The 17,025-nt window shown below is 31.0% G+C and overlaps 1 long non-coding RNA gene across 1 annotated transcript; it reads right to left on the reverse strand.

Moving 5' to 3' along the window:
• Positions 1-1,320: 1,320 nt before the first annotated feature.
• On the reverse strand, positions 1,321-12,927 carry LOC148210229 (uncharacterized). Its single transcript, XR_015792286.1, has 3 exons — positions 8,406-12,927; positions 8,225-8,326; positions 1,321-1,407 (listed from the first exon to the last, which is right to left on the reverse strand). It is a non-coding gene; the product is annotated as an uncharacterized LOC148210229 (long non-coding RNA).
• Positions 12,928-17,025: the final 4,098 nt, after the last annotated feature.

Below are 17,025 nucleotides of genomic sequence, written 5' to 3' on the forward strand. Positions count from 1 at the left end.
AATGGTTGAGTTTTGGGAAAAGGAGAAGGAAAAGAAAGACAACATTGAAAAGATAGAAAGTGGGAAACTTAAAAACTTAAAATAACAAAATAAAATAAAAAGGTAAAAGAAGGTAAAAGGTAAGTTTAGCATTTTCAATTTTAAATTTTGAAATTTAAAATATTTATTAATTATTATTTAGTCTTTAAATAAAAGGAAAAATATAAAAAATTTATGTCATTAACAACCTAGGTGTAGTAACCCAAGGCAAAAGTCAGTCTCAGCCATCCCATCTGCGTCAGCCGTCAGATAATTATTATTAATTTTTGAAAAGTGGTAAGTTATTATATATATATATATATATATATATATATATATATATATGCACGTGGTTCGGTTCGATTTTAGGAATTTAGATTTATTCTAAATCGAAACCGAACCGAATTATTCGGTTTAAAATTTTAACGCACCGAACCGAACTGAGCAACTCTGAAAACTGCTTTTCGGGTTGGTTTGGTTTAGTTTCGTCGGCTTTGTCATTTTGGTTGTGCATCCCTAGTTTTAGCAACAAAATTTAAGTCTTCTTTAGCGATGAATATCATTTCATCGCTAAAAGTGATCTTCGGAAACGAAATTCATCTCATCTCCATAGGTATCCTTTAGCATTTAATAACACTTCGTCGCTAAAGGTAAGATGCAATTTTTTAAAAAAATAGAAAATCTAGCTTATACGACCAATTCACGTTACAATAATCCTGTTATTTTCTGAATAAATATTCGTAAATTTGAATCAAACTGGACTCGAGATCATTATCATTATATTAAACAAAAATTGATTTTACAATCATCTGGTACAGAAAATCAAATACAAAGGTAAATTTTAACAATAACGTAAATCTAAACTACTTAATCCAAAAAGCTCCATCTTCTTTTATTTTCATGGAACCTTCTCAAATTTCTAAAGCTTCTCGAGAGAGATAAATCGAAAGAACCTGAAAAGCAAATGAAAAATAAATTATGTCACAAAGAATTATATACTTAGCTTAAAAATAACATTAGCTAAAAAGAGTTAACTTTCCATATTCCACCAAAAAAGTTAACTCAACTCATATTCCACAAAAAAAAAAAAATTTAGCGTAATCCATATTCGACAAATATAGTTAAAACAATTCATGTCCAACATAATCTAATTTGTACGATTAACTCTAAATGCTCAAAAACTACATTGAAAGCCAAAGAAAAATGTCTAACTCACTCCACATGGCATAAATTTACCAAAGTAAGCACTCAAAAGCAAAAACTTACTCGTAAGTACTCAAATTCAATTCACATCTCACACTCACCAATCAACTTCAAAGCCCCTCCCCTCCTGAACATCAACATATATGCGAAAACATTTTTTACTCACGTCCTAAATGGCTATCATAACTGCAAGATAATGAAATGAGTCACTATTATATCCATGGAAAAATAATAAATATGCATAAATTATTATCATAACTGACTACCTTAACTGCAGGATAGCCACATTTATCTTCCTTTAACACTAAGAAAGGTTATGTAAAGACTCTATATGGTCATACCTAGGGGTGTTGAAAAAACCTGACGAACCCAACGAACCTAATCCAACCCATGGGTCGGGTTGGATTAAACCTTGGATTGGGTTGGGTTGGAAAATTTCCAACCCGATCGAGTCGGGTCAGGTCTCGAGTTGGCTCTTAAAAAAGTCGGGTTGACCCGACCCGACCCAAAATACTACTTTTTATTTTTTTAATTTATATATATATAACAATTATTAATTAATACCTTTACTTTTTATGTTCAATCTCAGCCGTCCGTTGAGATTTAATCTCAACCATTCATTTATCATTTAGCGTTTTCTCATCTTTCTCCCCTAACTCATTTTGAATCTCTTCTCTAATCTCTTCCTCTCCTCCATTGTTATCCAACCAAACTCTCGCCTTCATTATTGTCCACCCAACCAAGCTCTCTCTTCCATTGTTTTCCATCCAACCTTATGCCCGCTGCACCATCACCGTCTACTGACCGTCGGCGCCCCATTTTTTAAGTAGGTAAGTTTCATATCTGATCTCATTACTTTATTCTAATCTTAGTTTTATTTATGTTTATGGGTTTTGATTTTAGATTTTGATTCATAGTTTAGTTTTTGTTTACTTTCATGAGTTAAATTATTTTATTAAGTTTCATATATTATTAATCTGTCATTGTCAACCAATATATTAGTATTTACATTAAGTAGGCATGTCAATTGACGTTAGGTTTGACTATTTTATTTGCGATTGGAGGATACTTGGAAGAACTTATACTGTTTTGTAAGTATAAATGAGTCATTTGGTAATGACTTTGTATTTGATGCTCCTCTGAATTCCTTTCTCTACTTGGGTGAATATTGAGGTTGTAAATGTCATTTCCACTCATCTTTACCTTTGTCAATCAACCATATCAAAATTTGAAAGGTCAAAAAGAAACATCAGGTCCTTGGTACTTTTGTTGAACTTACTATGTAGTCTTTTTAACTCTAATAATAATATGCAGTTATTCAAATTTTAATCCACTATTTTTAAGGAATAATGCAAGTTGGATGGAGGCTAAATAGTTACAAGTTTAAAGGACATTTGCATGATAAAATACTAAAATTTAGGGACTAAATACGATCACTATGATTAGAGGTGTTCAAAGAACCCGACAACCCGAAAACCCGACCCGAGATTATAAGTTTTTTTTTATTCATTTCATTAAATCTAAACCATTGATTTTAGGTTTCAATTCAATCATCTCCCTTTTGAATATTTCATTATCTCTCTTTTCTAACATTTTCAATTTCATCTTTATCTCCCCTATCTCTCTCTCTATAATAAGGTGTAAGTTTTTAATATTGTTGAATTAGGGCTTACATGTTGGTTTCAATTTAGATTTGGACTTTAGATAAACTTTAGATAATGTAAAATTTTAAAATTTGTATTAATTAGGACTTACATTGGTTTCAATTAGGATATTAATTTGTGCTTAAATTAAGATTTTGATTTTTCTATATTTTTTTTGGTCCATGTTATAAACAAAACAAAAGTAAATTAATTAATCAATTAAAAAAAAAAAGAACCCGACAACCCAACTCGTCCCAACCCGAATTTATTGGGTTGGGTTGGGTTGGCCATCGTTTTACAACCCGATGGTTCCCACAAATTTCCAACCCGAAAATTCGGGTTGGTTCCAAAAATACCCCCAACCCGACCCAACCCAACCCGTGAATACCTCTAACTGTGATCCCGTTTTAGTTGGGTTTCTGTTTTTTATAAAGTTAGATTTTGATTCTGAGTTAGGTTTCTGTTTTTTTTTTCTTTTGCTTTATATTTCTATGAATGATTTTTTTTAACTATTTCATTATATATATTGAAAACAGATTCGTCCGTGTAATAGATTCATCCGTCGCTGGTGAAGGAGGTTGTCTCCGGTGAGTTAATCAGTAGCTATTAACCATATTGTTAATTATTTCAAATTGAATCATAGCTATGAAGTAAAAATTAATAAATGTTAATTTTGTTTCTAGCTTACATTTTTATGCATAGACTATGAAGTATGATGAATAGAATATATTTATGAAGTATGATTGAGTTGATTATTATTATTATTATTATTTTGTTATTGGTATTTATGTATTGTGGCTGTGAATTTGTGATTTAATGTATAAAGTTGTATTTTATTGATTGAGTTGTAAGCCCTAACTACAACGCAATGTGAGTAGTAATTTTTATTTAATTACTTTTTGTAGATGGAATGTAGTAGTGCAAATGGAGGTAATGATGAAAGCTCTTCCCCTATTATTTATATTATTTCTAAGACTAGATTTAAATCGCCATTACCTACCAAATCTAAGAAGAGACCCAGTAAATCTTCGGTGTAGGATCATTTTACAAAAACGGAGATGGTAGATAGTGATACAAGATCTAGATGCAAGTGTAATTATTGTGATAAAGATTATGCTTGTAACACTACATCTTGTGGAACTAGCACTTTATGGAAGCACTTAAAAAATCAGTGTAAAAAGTATCCATATAGGGAGGAAGAAAAATGACAAACTACTTTCACTTTCCAACCTGTTAAAGGTGGAAAAACTGGAAGTAATTTTGTGTCTACATTTTTTAGTCAACAAGCATCTAGAACGTCATGTGTTAAGATGCTAATTCTATATGAGTTACCATTCAGATTTGTAGAGAACAAGGGATTCATATTATTTTGCAGTGTTTCATGTCCTAAGTTTGACCCTACATCGAGAATAACCGTTGCTAGAGATGTGTATCGACTCTATCTTGAAGAGAAAAAACAATTAAAATCTCTTTTAGTAAAAACTTCTCAAAGAGTTTGTCTTAGAACTGACACATGGACTTCACTGCAAAATTTTAACTACATGGTACTCACGACACACTTTATTGATTCAAAATGGAACTTGCAAAAAAGAATTTTAAACTTCTGTCAAATTAAAAAGCATAAGGGAGAGACTATTGGCAAGGTTATTGAAGGTTGTTTATTGGAATGGAGGATTGATAAAATGTCCACTATCACGGTTGATAATGCAAGTTCTAATGATGTGGTCATTTCTTATATTAAGATTAAGAAGAGACTCACAAGTTGGAAAACTATTATCTTAGATGGAGAATTATTACACATGAGCTGTTGTGCTCGTATCATAAACTTGATTGTAAATGATGGCCTGAAAGATATGCATAACTCATTTGTAGTGTTCGTAATGCAGTAAGATATGTTATACCATCTCCCAAGAAATTGTCAAGATTTAAAGATTGTGTAGAAAAGGAAAAAATCGAGTGTAAAGCTCTTGTTTGTTTAGACGTGGCAACCTGATGGAATTCTACTTATTTGATGCTTGAATATGCTTTGAAATTTTATAAAGCTTTTGAAATATTAGAGGAAGAGGAGTTAAATTATTCTAATTACTTCAAAGCAGATGAATAGGGAAACAAAAAATTGGGGACACCAACTTCTGATGATTGGAAAAATGTGGATGTGTTTGTAAAGTTTTTTAAGGTGTTTTATGAAGTCACTACAAAGATAAGTAGTTCTGTATTTGTGACTTCTAATCCTTACTTTCATGAACTTCATGATATTCAAGAGCTTTTATTGACTTGAAGCTTAAATGAAGGTTCTATTTTATATTCAATGGCTTTAGGTATGAAGAAATACTTTGACAAGTATTGGGGTTCAATTGAGAAAATAAGTAAGTTGATATTTATTGTTGTGGTGCTTGACCCTCATTACAAATTGGATTATGTAGGATTTTATTTTTCGAAATTCAATGAGGATGCTATAGCTAAAGAGATGTTTGATAGTATCAAGACTTTTTTGGTTCGTATGCATGATTTCTACAAATCACATGACAATACTCTTAGTCTTGATACCGAAAGTTGTAGTACTGAGTCTTCCCAATCAAGTGATACCATGGATATAGAAATGGATGGAAATGTTCAAGCGAGTAGTCTTGTAATATCAAGATACAAGAAGAGAAGAGAATAGAAGAGTTCTTTGAAATTGAAGAATGATGTGGATCGATATTTAAGTGACCCTAGTGAGGAACTTAATGATACTTTTGATGTTTTAGCTTGGTGGAAACTTCATGGCTATAAATATCGAGTTTTATTAAAAATTGCCCAAGATGTTTTGGCAGTTCCAGTGTCTACGGTTGCTTCTGAATCAACATTTAGTACAGGGGGGATTCTTGATTCTTTTAGAAGTTCTTTAACTCCTGAAACAGTAGAGACTTTGATATGCACACAAAATTGGATTCGTGGCAAATCAGTGTTATTTAGATCTTCCTTTACAACTCAAAGAATTGGAGACTCGTGATAACATTAAGACATGTAACTTATTTATTGTCGAATTGTCCTTGATTATTTTCTATATATTCTTAACATTTTATACTTTCTCTCTTTTGATCTCTTTTCTTTTTTTCAGAGAGTTTTCACTCCTCTACTAACACCATGCATAAATAAATCTCATTAGATCCTTATGATTTCGATGGTAAGTAAAATAATTAAATATTATTTTAATGACAAATGATTCTCTTTATTCTTGATCTTTTCAAAACTAATTGTTGTTATTGTATTTGAATTTTCAATACTAACATATGGAGTCAATGATCAAGATCTTTTAGCTTGTTTCTCATGATGTCAATTGTTGCTTGTAATAGAGATTTAAGAATTTAATTTTTTTTATTTGTTTGGACATTAGATAAACTTTGGATGACTACTATTGTAACGTGTAAACTTTTAATATTTGTATTGAATTAGGACTTCCATGTTGGTTTGAATTAAGATTTGAAATTGTGCTTAAATTAATATTTTGATTTTTCTATACTTTTTTCTGTCCAGGTTATAAACAAAATTAAATAAATAAAAAAAAACCTCCAGCAACCCAACCCGAAATTTTTGGGTTGGGTTGGTCATCAATTTTGAACTCGTTGGTTCACACATATGGTCAACCCGAAAAATCGGGTTGGTCCCAAAAACACCCCTAACTCAACCTAACTCAACCTAACTCAACCCGTGAACACCCTTAGTCATATCTATTTTGATGATCTGGCTCCACCAGAATGAGTTATGAATTATTGTATACCTGTCACCTCGAAGTCTTTTTAGGCCAGACGCTCCTTTAACTTTTCTAACCCTATATTTTTTTATGAGAGACGATCCTCAAATTGTTCTCTTAAACTAAATATTTCTTCAGACAACTCTTATTCCCGTTGTGACGAAGAAGCTACACTCGATGTAGAACTTTGAGATAATGTCTTGGATGAGCTATTTTGGAAACTTATTTTCACATATGTCCAATGTTTATAAATTTTACAGTTTTAGATTTCTAGATTTAAAATTTTTCCAAATGTCAAATTTGCCCTTATTTATGACATTTATATTTATTATAATTAGTCTTTTATTTAAATGCAAAAGATTAATATTCCAAATTTGATTTTGTAAACATTAAATTATTGTGGCACATAAATCAATCATTTTCATAATTCCCTAATTTACTCCTTAATATATTCTACTAAAGAATGAAATTTATTACAAAATATTCAATTATTCTGATAATCCCCAAATTTACTTCTTAATATATTCTGCTAAATAATGAAATTTATTACAAAATATTTTTTTCATTTCATTACAATTTTTTGCCAAATTTCAATACTATAGTCATATAACATATATATATATATATATATATATATAGATATAAACTATATCCGACTATCTTTTCATTTATATAGAAATATAAACAATATTCGATTATAAACTTAAGCAACATACACTTAACAATGGTGATATAAACTATAGTCATTATAACACACACTTATATTGAGATATAACCTATATCTGGCTATAAAGTATATACGACTATATCCCTCTACAATTAACAAACAAAGCAAATAACCTACAAACCTTCCGGTTGGTGATTAGATAATGGTCGAGATAAACGGAGGGCTTGAATGGTCGACGAGCGGCCGACGACAAAAAGGAAACCTCGGGATGAACGGACGGAAACAATGGACAGGCAACCGGAGCAAAGGAAAAGCTAGACGGATTGTTCCGACGACGAAGAAGAATAGAGATGGCGGCTGGAGACGAAGGAATGCAGACGGCGGCCGGAGATGAAGGAATGGATGAAAACAAAACGACAGAGGAAGAAGAAAAGTCGGAGGAATGAGGTTTTCGAATTTTTTCAATAAAGGATAATTTTGGGGATTTGGTATTTTTTATTTTTGGAAAGTCTAATTAAGCAAAATTTAAGTGATTTAAAATGTAACCAATTTTAGATTTTAAAAATTAATTAACATTGAGCTGTAGATACAAAAGGATATATTAATAAATTGGGTGATGGATACCATCTTAAATGGGGTTGTTTCATGACAAAAGTGTAAATTTTATACATTCAATCCTTTTATGTAATTATAGTCTCTAAATAGCCTATCAATGTGCTAATCCCTAGAACTTTTATGAGATTTAGGTTTTGGGCCCCAATCAGAATTTTTAACGTAGCCTGATCGAGACCCAAGAACTGTTTCCATTACTTCTGGGCCTGACATTGGTTGCCAACCTTCTTCAATAGATTCTTATATGAGACGTATCATGTTTAAATATTAAAAAAAAGCAACAAAATGTTCACACATGCAATATGTAACGTAATTTGAAGTTAATTATTACAAGAGTAGTAAACTTACATAGCTTGTCTCGGCACCTTCGACCCAATCTTTAACATTAGAGTATCTAGTCTCCCTGAACAAATCGATTTCATCAAAATGTTCACCTCGTTCTTACTCTTTCTGCACTTGAAAACATATAATTATTGATAATATTAAATAATGAGGTATACGAAAGAAAACGAATATTATTGCACTACACCTTCTCCTTGGCGATAATAGCAAACGCTTTCGAACCAGTACGATGATTGAATGGGAGCTTTACCCTATTGTGTTTGTTGGTCTCAAATTTTTGTCAACAAAAGAAAACTATGTCAAAATATCGAATATTAAGCATAGAAAATAAGTATAAGTTATATTCGTAAAGTATCTCCCACTCATCTTTCTCTCATCTATTGCATAGCATGTTCTAATCTTTTGGTATTGCCAACAATCATTTAGGTGGTTTGTTGCAAGTAATCACAGGTGTGAGATAACTTCTGTAGTATTTGTACAATTTTGGCCTATACTCCTTGTACGTTGTTTGCATCACATGATGAATGAAGTTCACCATGACTTCAACTTATTCGTCGAATATGCATGAAATGATCTTATAAAAAAACATCAAATCAAGTGGTGTTATTACTGTTACATCATACAAAATAATAAAAGATATAGTAATACGAGTTTTACTTTAACATAGGTTATAACCAGCCTCTTGTCACTTTCTTCGACCTCACTCCAAACTCTAGTCTTCAGTTTAACTTGTTCGTGTGTATGTGCCCGATCGTGATAGAAAATGCGGTGGCCAGGTTGCAAGTTTGTTTATTTACTATGTTGTCACATTTGATAGTTACCTTACCACTTTTACAGACATGAGTTTCTAGATTTGTCAATCGGGTGTATCCTCGCACTACCATTCTATTTTAATGTTGTTAAAAAATAAACTAGTTAGTTGAATATTAATAATTTATTTATTTTACACATATTTAAATTAACGTACTTGGAGGAAAAATGAGGAATAGGCGGGTCTGTTAAAGGATCACCCTATATGTGTACTCGTTCTAACTAATCTATTTGGTCTAGACGTGACATTTTCCTACAAACTTAGACAAACCACCAATAGTATTACATATTAATGAAATAAATACTCAACATAAATCAATTTAATGGGTAAATTATCTAACGTATATTTAAATTGATATACTTGGAGGAATTTGTATTCACTATCGTAGTCATCATCGACATCAACTATATTTATTATTAGTTGACGCATCCACATCGCCTGATTCATCGTTTATAAATTCATACACATTGCTCATATCTATGCTTTATTATTGGACTGTTGTTGGATTACTCGCCCCAAAGATTGTGCAGTTAGCCAGAACACTTTCAAAATCTCCACAATTTTTATTAATGTGCAATAGTATCGTCGTTGTGTTCATCTCTGTTGAATCTCATTTTAATTCCAATCACATACAAGGAGCATAAAGTCAACTATTCATTCATGACAAATGATTTGGCTATTGAACTTCGGGACGAGCTCTGTTCTTCTTTTGTGCATATTAGTTTAACGTCGTAGACTTCTCTCAATAGGATACATCCAACTGTAACGGATTGGTCCCACAACTTTTGCTTCATATGACAAGTGAACTATTAGATCAGATAATGCAGGTGGTAATATTCTATCCAACGTACAAAGTATGACTATAATGTCTTATTGCAGTCGAACCAAATCACTAATGCAAATTATCTTTGCACATAAATCACGAAATAAGTTATATAGCTCAACTATAGTCATACCCACAAACTTTGGTATGTAAGCTTGAAAAGCAATGGAATGAGTTGTTGTAACAAAACATGACAGTCGTGAATTTTTAACCCCCATAGTTTTCCATCATCTATGCTCACATATCTCGATATGTTTGACACAAATCCATCTGAATACTTAGATGATTTTAAAAACTTGCAAAACTTCACCCTCTTAGCAGCAGTCATTGTATACGTAGAGCATATGTGGTTTTACGACGTTATTCCCCTTTTTCTATAATTGTAAGTCTATCTGAATCTTTAAATCTTCTAAATCCAAACGAGCATTGATCGTGTATTTTGTTTTTCCCTTAATACTTAACAAAGTTTCTACTAGATTGTCACATAAGTTATTTTCGATGTGCATCACATCTAACTTATGTCTTAACGTAAGTTTCAACCAATAGGGAAGTTCAAAGAATATACTTTTTTGTCAAATTTAGATCTCGCATTCTTTTCTTAGTTTGTTTGGAGTCTTACCAAACGTAGGAAAACTCAATGTATTTACTTGTTGAAGAATCGCATCTCCATCCATTACCACCGATGAAGGTCATTGTTCTAACTTTCCGTCATGCAATCTACTCCCATGCCAACTATGATTTTCTAGAAAATAACGTTGATATCACATGAAACAAATTTTGTTCCTTATCTGAAAAGATGAAGTATCTTATTTACAAATGGGACATGTTTGATATCCCTTGGTACTCCATCTAGACAAGTCATCGTATGCAGGAAAATCTTTAATAGTCATAAAAGAGCTACGTGTAGTTGAAAGTACTCATCACTTGCACGATTATAGGTGTGAACCTAGTAAGGCATAACTCTATCAACTCTTCAATCAATGGCTGTAAGTAAACGTCGATTTCTGTTCCAGGAAACCTTGGCCCAAGAATAAGCAATGACAATAACAAATTTGTTTCTTTCATGCACTTCTAATAAGGCAAACTATATGGAACAATTACAATTGGGCATATGCTGCACGAATTTTTCATATTCCCAAATGGATTAAACCCATCTGAAGCAAGTGTTAATGAACATTTGTGGGTCTAAAGCAAATTGAGAAAATGTGCTATCTAAATACTTCCACCCCAAAGCGTAATCTGGATGTCATAATACACCATTTGTCTCAACTTGTTTATCTTTATGCCACCTTATTTTCGAAGCAAAATGTTTTGATAGAAAAAATCATTTTAATCTTGGTATCAAAGAAAAATGTTGTAAAGCTTTTTGGGGACTTGTGAATATTTCCCATTGATTTTTTTTGTAATGAGACTCACCAGATACTGGACAATTTTGGTATTCAGAATATTTTTTCCAAAATAATATTTAGTCATACTTGCAAGCATGTATGGACTCACACGAAAGTCCTAAATCACTCAGTCTCCTCTTAGCCTCGTAGGATGTACTAGGTATAGATGCACTGGTCGGAAATACTTCCTTTAACAACTCAAGTAACATATCAAATGATTTATTACTCCAATTGTCAATAACCTTGATATGCATTAATTTTACTAAAAAATTCAATGATGAAAATTGTGTACAACCTGGGTACAATTGATCACATGCTTCATCGAACAACTGTTCGAAAGTGTTAGAAGTGTCTCTTTCATGTTCGTTTAGGGGCTTCTCAAGACATAATTGTTCCCCTTCTACATTTTGTCTACGACTTCTACAACATGGTACTGTAAATCATTGAGAATACCAAATATCTCATCATCTTCATTATTCACAATATTGGATTCTCTATTTAATTCATTATACGAAGGAGTTTCATGTCTTGTATAACTACTTGAAGGGATTTTTCTTCTCCATGGTATATCCATTGAGTATATGAATGTGATATTTCATTTATAAACAAATGTCTGTCTAATCCATCAATTGAATGTTACATTGCATTCATACAATATCTACATGGACATCTTGTTTTCCCGTATTGTTGACGTGAAGTTTTGTCAGTTTTATGAACTGTTTTATTCCTACATACTTTGGTGAGAGATCTATCTCTAACCTTAATTTCATCCTTATTCATTCTCAATGATACTGTTCAAACAACCCCAAATTTAGTATAAATAGGCAATGTTGAATACTAAAATAATCAAACAAAAAATAGATTCATTCTATCATCAACATAAGGATATCTTAAAAATGGAAATATATCAAATTTGATTTCAATGTGAGATGAGGGTAGGGCTGGTCATTGTTGAGGATGGATGATGTAGTCAAAAGTAGGAGATTTTGAAGTATTATCAAGATCTTGTATAATATCCCTAAGATAAAGCCACTCAGAACTAAACTAAGAGATAACTCAACTCAAATCTCCTCTCTAAAAACTTTTTAGAGTCTAAACTAAAATTTGAAAATTAAATTTGCTTAGGTAACTATTAAACCAACATGCTCATGACCAAAATAGTACATACTTACAAAACCAATCACTTAAATCAAACAATCAACATCAGCACGCTCACAACCAAATTAACGAGTTCACAATCAAACTAGAACAACTCCCAACCAAAATAGTTCATACTTACAAAACCAATCAATTAAATCAAACAAACAACATTTTAGCCTGCTCACAACTAATTATTAACGAGTTCACAATCAAATCAACATGCTCCAAACCAAAATAGTTCATACTTATCAAAGCAATAAATTAAATTAAACAAGCAACATCAGTACGTTCATAACCAAAATAACGAGGTCACAATCAAACTAACTACAAATTAATTCACAACAGACCTTGAACACAAGTTACATCGAACATTGGGAGGAACTAGTATGATACTAACCACAGTAAGCTCAAATCCAAGCTTATAAATTGCAACCTAACACCAAATCATGAAAATAAACTATTTCCCTTTAAAATTATTATAAGCATAGACAAGAATAGCAATGAAAATTGAGTTATCAATTTACAAAGGTCAAGCTTATACATTCCTCCTCCCATCCTCTCCCTCCCTAGTTTGTTTTTTCTCAATTCTTTCAAAATTCATCTTTTACCCCTCCCTCCCTCTCTCCTCTCTAAAAACTATTTCTTTCGATGATAGTTGACAACTCGCACCGTTTAACCCTCCCATTCTAACCCTCCACCTCCTACTCCTCACTCCAACAAAATAAAATTTTTATTATAAACAATACTTTTTTACTAAAATTAATTTAATATTTAAATCTATTAACTATTAAATGGATTTTAAATAATTAGAATGATAAAATATATTAAAAAATTATTATTATTATTTAATAAATTAAAAATCTCGCTGCCCTTCATTTTCTACCTTATTCATTTATCTTTTCTTGCATTCATTTCAACTTCAACCTCAAAATTTCTCTTTTTTTCTTCAACTTCAAACTTCACATATTTAAAAATGAAAAACAAAAATAATTCACAAACTTCAAACTAAATATCAACTAAGATGCTATGGTTCTTTTTCCTTCATAATGTTTTGCAAACTCTACAAATAGGAAACTGGTGTCCAACCATGTGTGCACAATGAAAGACAAAATTAGAGATAGAGAAATTACCAAATGGAGAGGGCGACGACGACATAGCAAATCGGACGTAGGGGCTGTGGTTCGTGAGGGCGCATCAAATCGCTGCGGGGGGAGGGGGATTGGGATCTGAAATTTCGCAAGGCAGAATGGGTAAGAAGAAGGGCTGGATTTTTTTAAGGCAATCTTTGGCAACAAAATCAATTTTGTCGCCAAAATATTAAAACTCCGTCGCCAATTCCCCCTAAACGCTACGTCTTAGTTTTGTTGAAAATGTTGGTGGCCCGCTTTTCACGACGAAATAAATTTCGTCGCAATTTGCTACATCGTGAAAAGTCACTTATGGCGATGAAAATTTTGTCGCCATAAATAGTATTGTCGACGAATATTAATTCGTCGCTAGAAGGGGCTTTTCGCGACGAATTTGATCGCGAAAACTGGAAATTCTTGTAGTGACTCACACAAACATAAATGCCTATGAGACGAGAGAGGCTTAGCAAAAACAATATCAATCGGATCACCAGAACAGGAACTCCAATGCACTAGAGCAATAATGACAGTGTGGCAAAATGAAAGTTATATTTGTTTAGTACAAAATATAGGGGTGGAAATTCAAATTCACGATCTTCATCGAAAATAAGTGTCTTTATCAGTTGAGTTTCAAGCTGGTTCTAAATGAAAGTTATAGATGCAATTGTAACAACTCCAATAATTTAGGGCAATTTTTGCATTCATCTTCTTTTAATATATAAAAGGTTTAAATATTATTTGTGTCATTCCATTTTCATTTTCTAGTTATTTGGGTCCTTGTACTTTTTGCTTTCTTCCATTTTTGTACTTATACTTTCCTAATGTTTGTTTGAGCTATGTAATTTTAAAAATTGATTGTTTTGGTCCCTTCATTTTCTTGTTTATTTCATTTTTTACAATAATTCTTAACACATCATTACATTGAATAAATTTATTGAAATATAGCAATAACTTTGTATTTAAAAGGTTTCCATGTTGTATAGAATTTGTGTTAATTTCTCGCCAAAAAAGGGACAAAAGTAGTCACTTTGAAAATATAGAGACCAAAAAAGAAGTTTGAAAATACATAAACTAAAATGAACAATAGTTGAAAGTACAAGAGTTAAAAGAAACAAAAACTACAAGTTTTTTTTTAGTACAACATGTAGGGATGGAGAATCAAACTCACAACTTTTTGGTTGGAGACATATACCAATAACCATTGAGCTATGCTATGTTCGCTTTGGCATGAAAAGTACAAGTTTAGTCTATGAACTTTCAATTTTGTATCTAGTAAGTCATTGAACTTTGAAAAATGTCTAATAGGTCTCCAAACTTTCAATTTTGTGTCTAATATATCCTAGATCTATTTGAATTTTTTTTTTAAATAATGGATCTATTAGGGATTAAATTGAATTTTGTGTCTAAGACCCTCGATTTTAAATTTTGTATATAACATATTCATGAATTTTAGAAAATATTGAATAAGTCAATGACTTGTTAGACACAATTGATAGTTCAAGGACATATTACACACAAAATTGAAAGTGTAGATACCTATTAGATACTTTTTAATATTAAGGAAACACAAACTTGAAAATTTACGACCACGTATTGTTTCTTGTTTCTCATTTCTGGTTTACTCTTTTTCAATTAAAAAAAACATAATTACTTTTGTAACTATTTTTTGTTTCTTATTCATTATTTTTTAGTGAAAAAAGAAAATAGGAACATGTTTGACTATTTCTTATTTTTTATTTTCTATACATTTTATATGAAACTTAATTTTTCAAATTAAATATTCAAAAAAATTTATGTTATATTTTTTTATATTTATTTTGCATTTTATTAGTAAAAAACAATCCAACAATACTTTATATCTATGTTTTAAAAAACTAGAAATAAAAAAGTTGATTTTGTTGTTTTAAAAAAATCTTCACAATTTGGGAACGCTTCTAAAAATGAAAGATGAAAAACAGAAATAATTACTGGGCTCCATTTAAATAACTATTTTGTTTTCGTTTTTCTGTTTCAAAAAATTAAGCTTAAAAATCATTAATTTTACCTATGTGTTCATTTTGTTATATAATTTTTATAAATATCTTCAAAATCTAGGCCAAATTTTTTTTTTAAAAAAGCTTGGTGTTTGTTGAAGGAGAAATTTCGGCTAATTACTAAATGTCACGTCACAAAATTAAAATTACATTTAGACCAATGATAAATTACATGTGTCCTAGATTAATTTTAAAATCGACGAATCAAATTATGCCACGTGTCTCTTGGTTGTCCGATTAAATCAACCAATTGAACCAAATTATAAGGAGATTGGGCCCAAGTCCATGGCCCATACAAGACCCACCAAAACACTATAAACAGTGGGGTCACCTCTTATTTGAGACATTCGAAAAGATCCAGAAGCATTGGAGATTCAGAGCATTTGGAGCATTAGAGTCATCTACAACCATTATGCGAAGCATCCAGAACTAACGAAACTCGAAGAACGAAAGGTCCGAATTTCGTGAAGCAAGCCGAAGACTTCATCAAGCCACAAACTTCACCAAACATCAAGCTTCACAGTCGAACACTCTAAAGATTCTTCAATACGCCGAAAGCTGAAGACACAAGCGATAAGCTTACAAGCCCTCGAATTGAAGTTCACATCTGAGAGAATTAATTAGAAGATTATACATTAGAGATTGTAACACCTACATACATAAATACAAATACAAGTTCCAAATTCGAATTATTTCTCTTTGTTGAATTTCTCGTCGAACAGTGTGATAACCATTTTGTTTTGGTTTCTTATTTTTGAAAATTAAGATCGTAAACACTACTTTTTACCTAAATTTCTTTAATATGTATCTACTTTTTAAAAACATTTTTGAAATCTAAGCTAAAATTTGAAAACTATAAAAAATACTTTTAAAAAACTTGTTTTTGTTTTTAAAATTTGGTTGTGTCTAATAAAAGATAAAACATATTAAAAAAATCGTGAGCCAATAAGCATGATCTCCAAAGACAAAAACAAAATGGTTATCAAACTGAGACCGACTTTCAAAAAATTTGTTTTTTATTTTTAAAATTTGACTAAGAATTCAAATATATTTTAAATGGAGAACAATAAAATTGTACAAAAACAAGCATAATTTTCAAAATAAAAAAAGCAAAAATAAAATGGTTATCAAACAACCTCTGAATAAATAGGTTATAAAAAAATACAAAAACAAGAAACCGACATGTTATCAAATAGGCCTGGGAGGTTAAACTTGTAGTTTCTTTTTAAGTACAATAAGATATGAGTTTGTGATTCAAATCTAATATTTTTAGTCCGAAGAGATACTTTAACTTGTAGTTTCTTTTTAAGTACAATAAGATATGAGTTTGTGATTCAAATCTAATATTTTTAGTCCGAAGAGATACTTTAACTTGTAGTTTCTTTTTAAGTACAATAAGATATGAATTTGTGATCCAAATCTAATATTTTTAGTCGGAACTAGTTGAACATGAAGTATAATATATAATATACTAAATGATATAAA

This window comes from Momordica charantia, assembly GCF_013281855.1.
Source record: "Momordica charantia cultivar OHB3-1 chromosome 7 unlocalized genomic scaffold, Mcharantia_2.0 BLBB01000007.1, whole genome shotgun sequence".
NCBI classification, from domain to species: domain Eukaryota; kingdom Viridiplantae; phylum Streptophyta; class Magnoliopsida; order Cucurbitales; family Cucurbitaceae; genus Momordica; species Momordica charantia.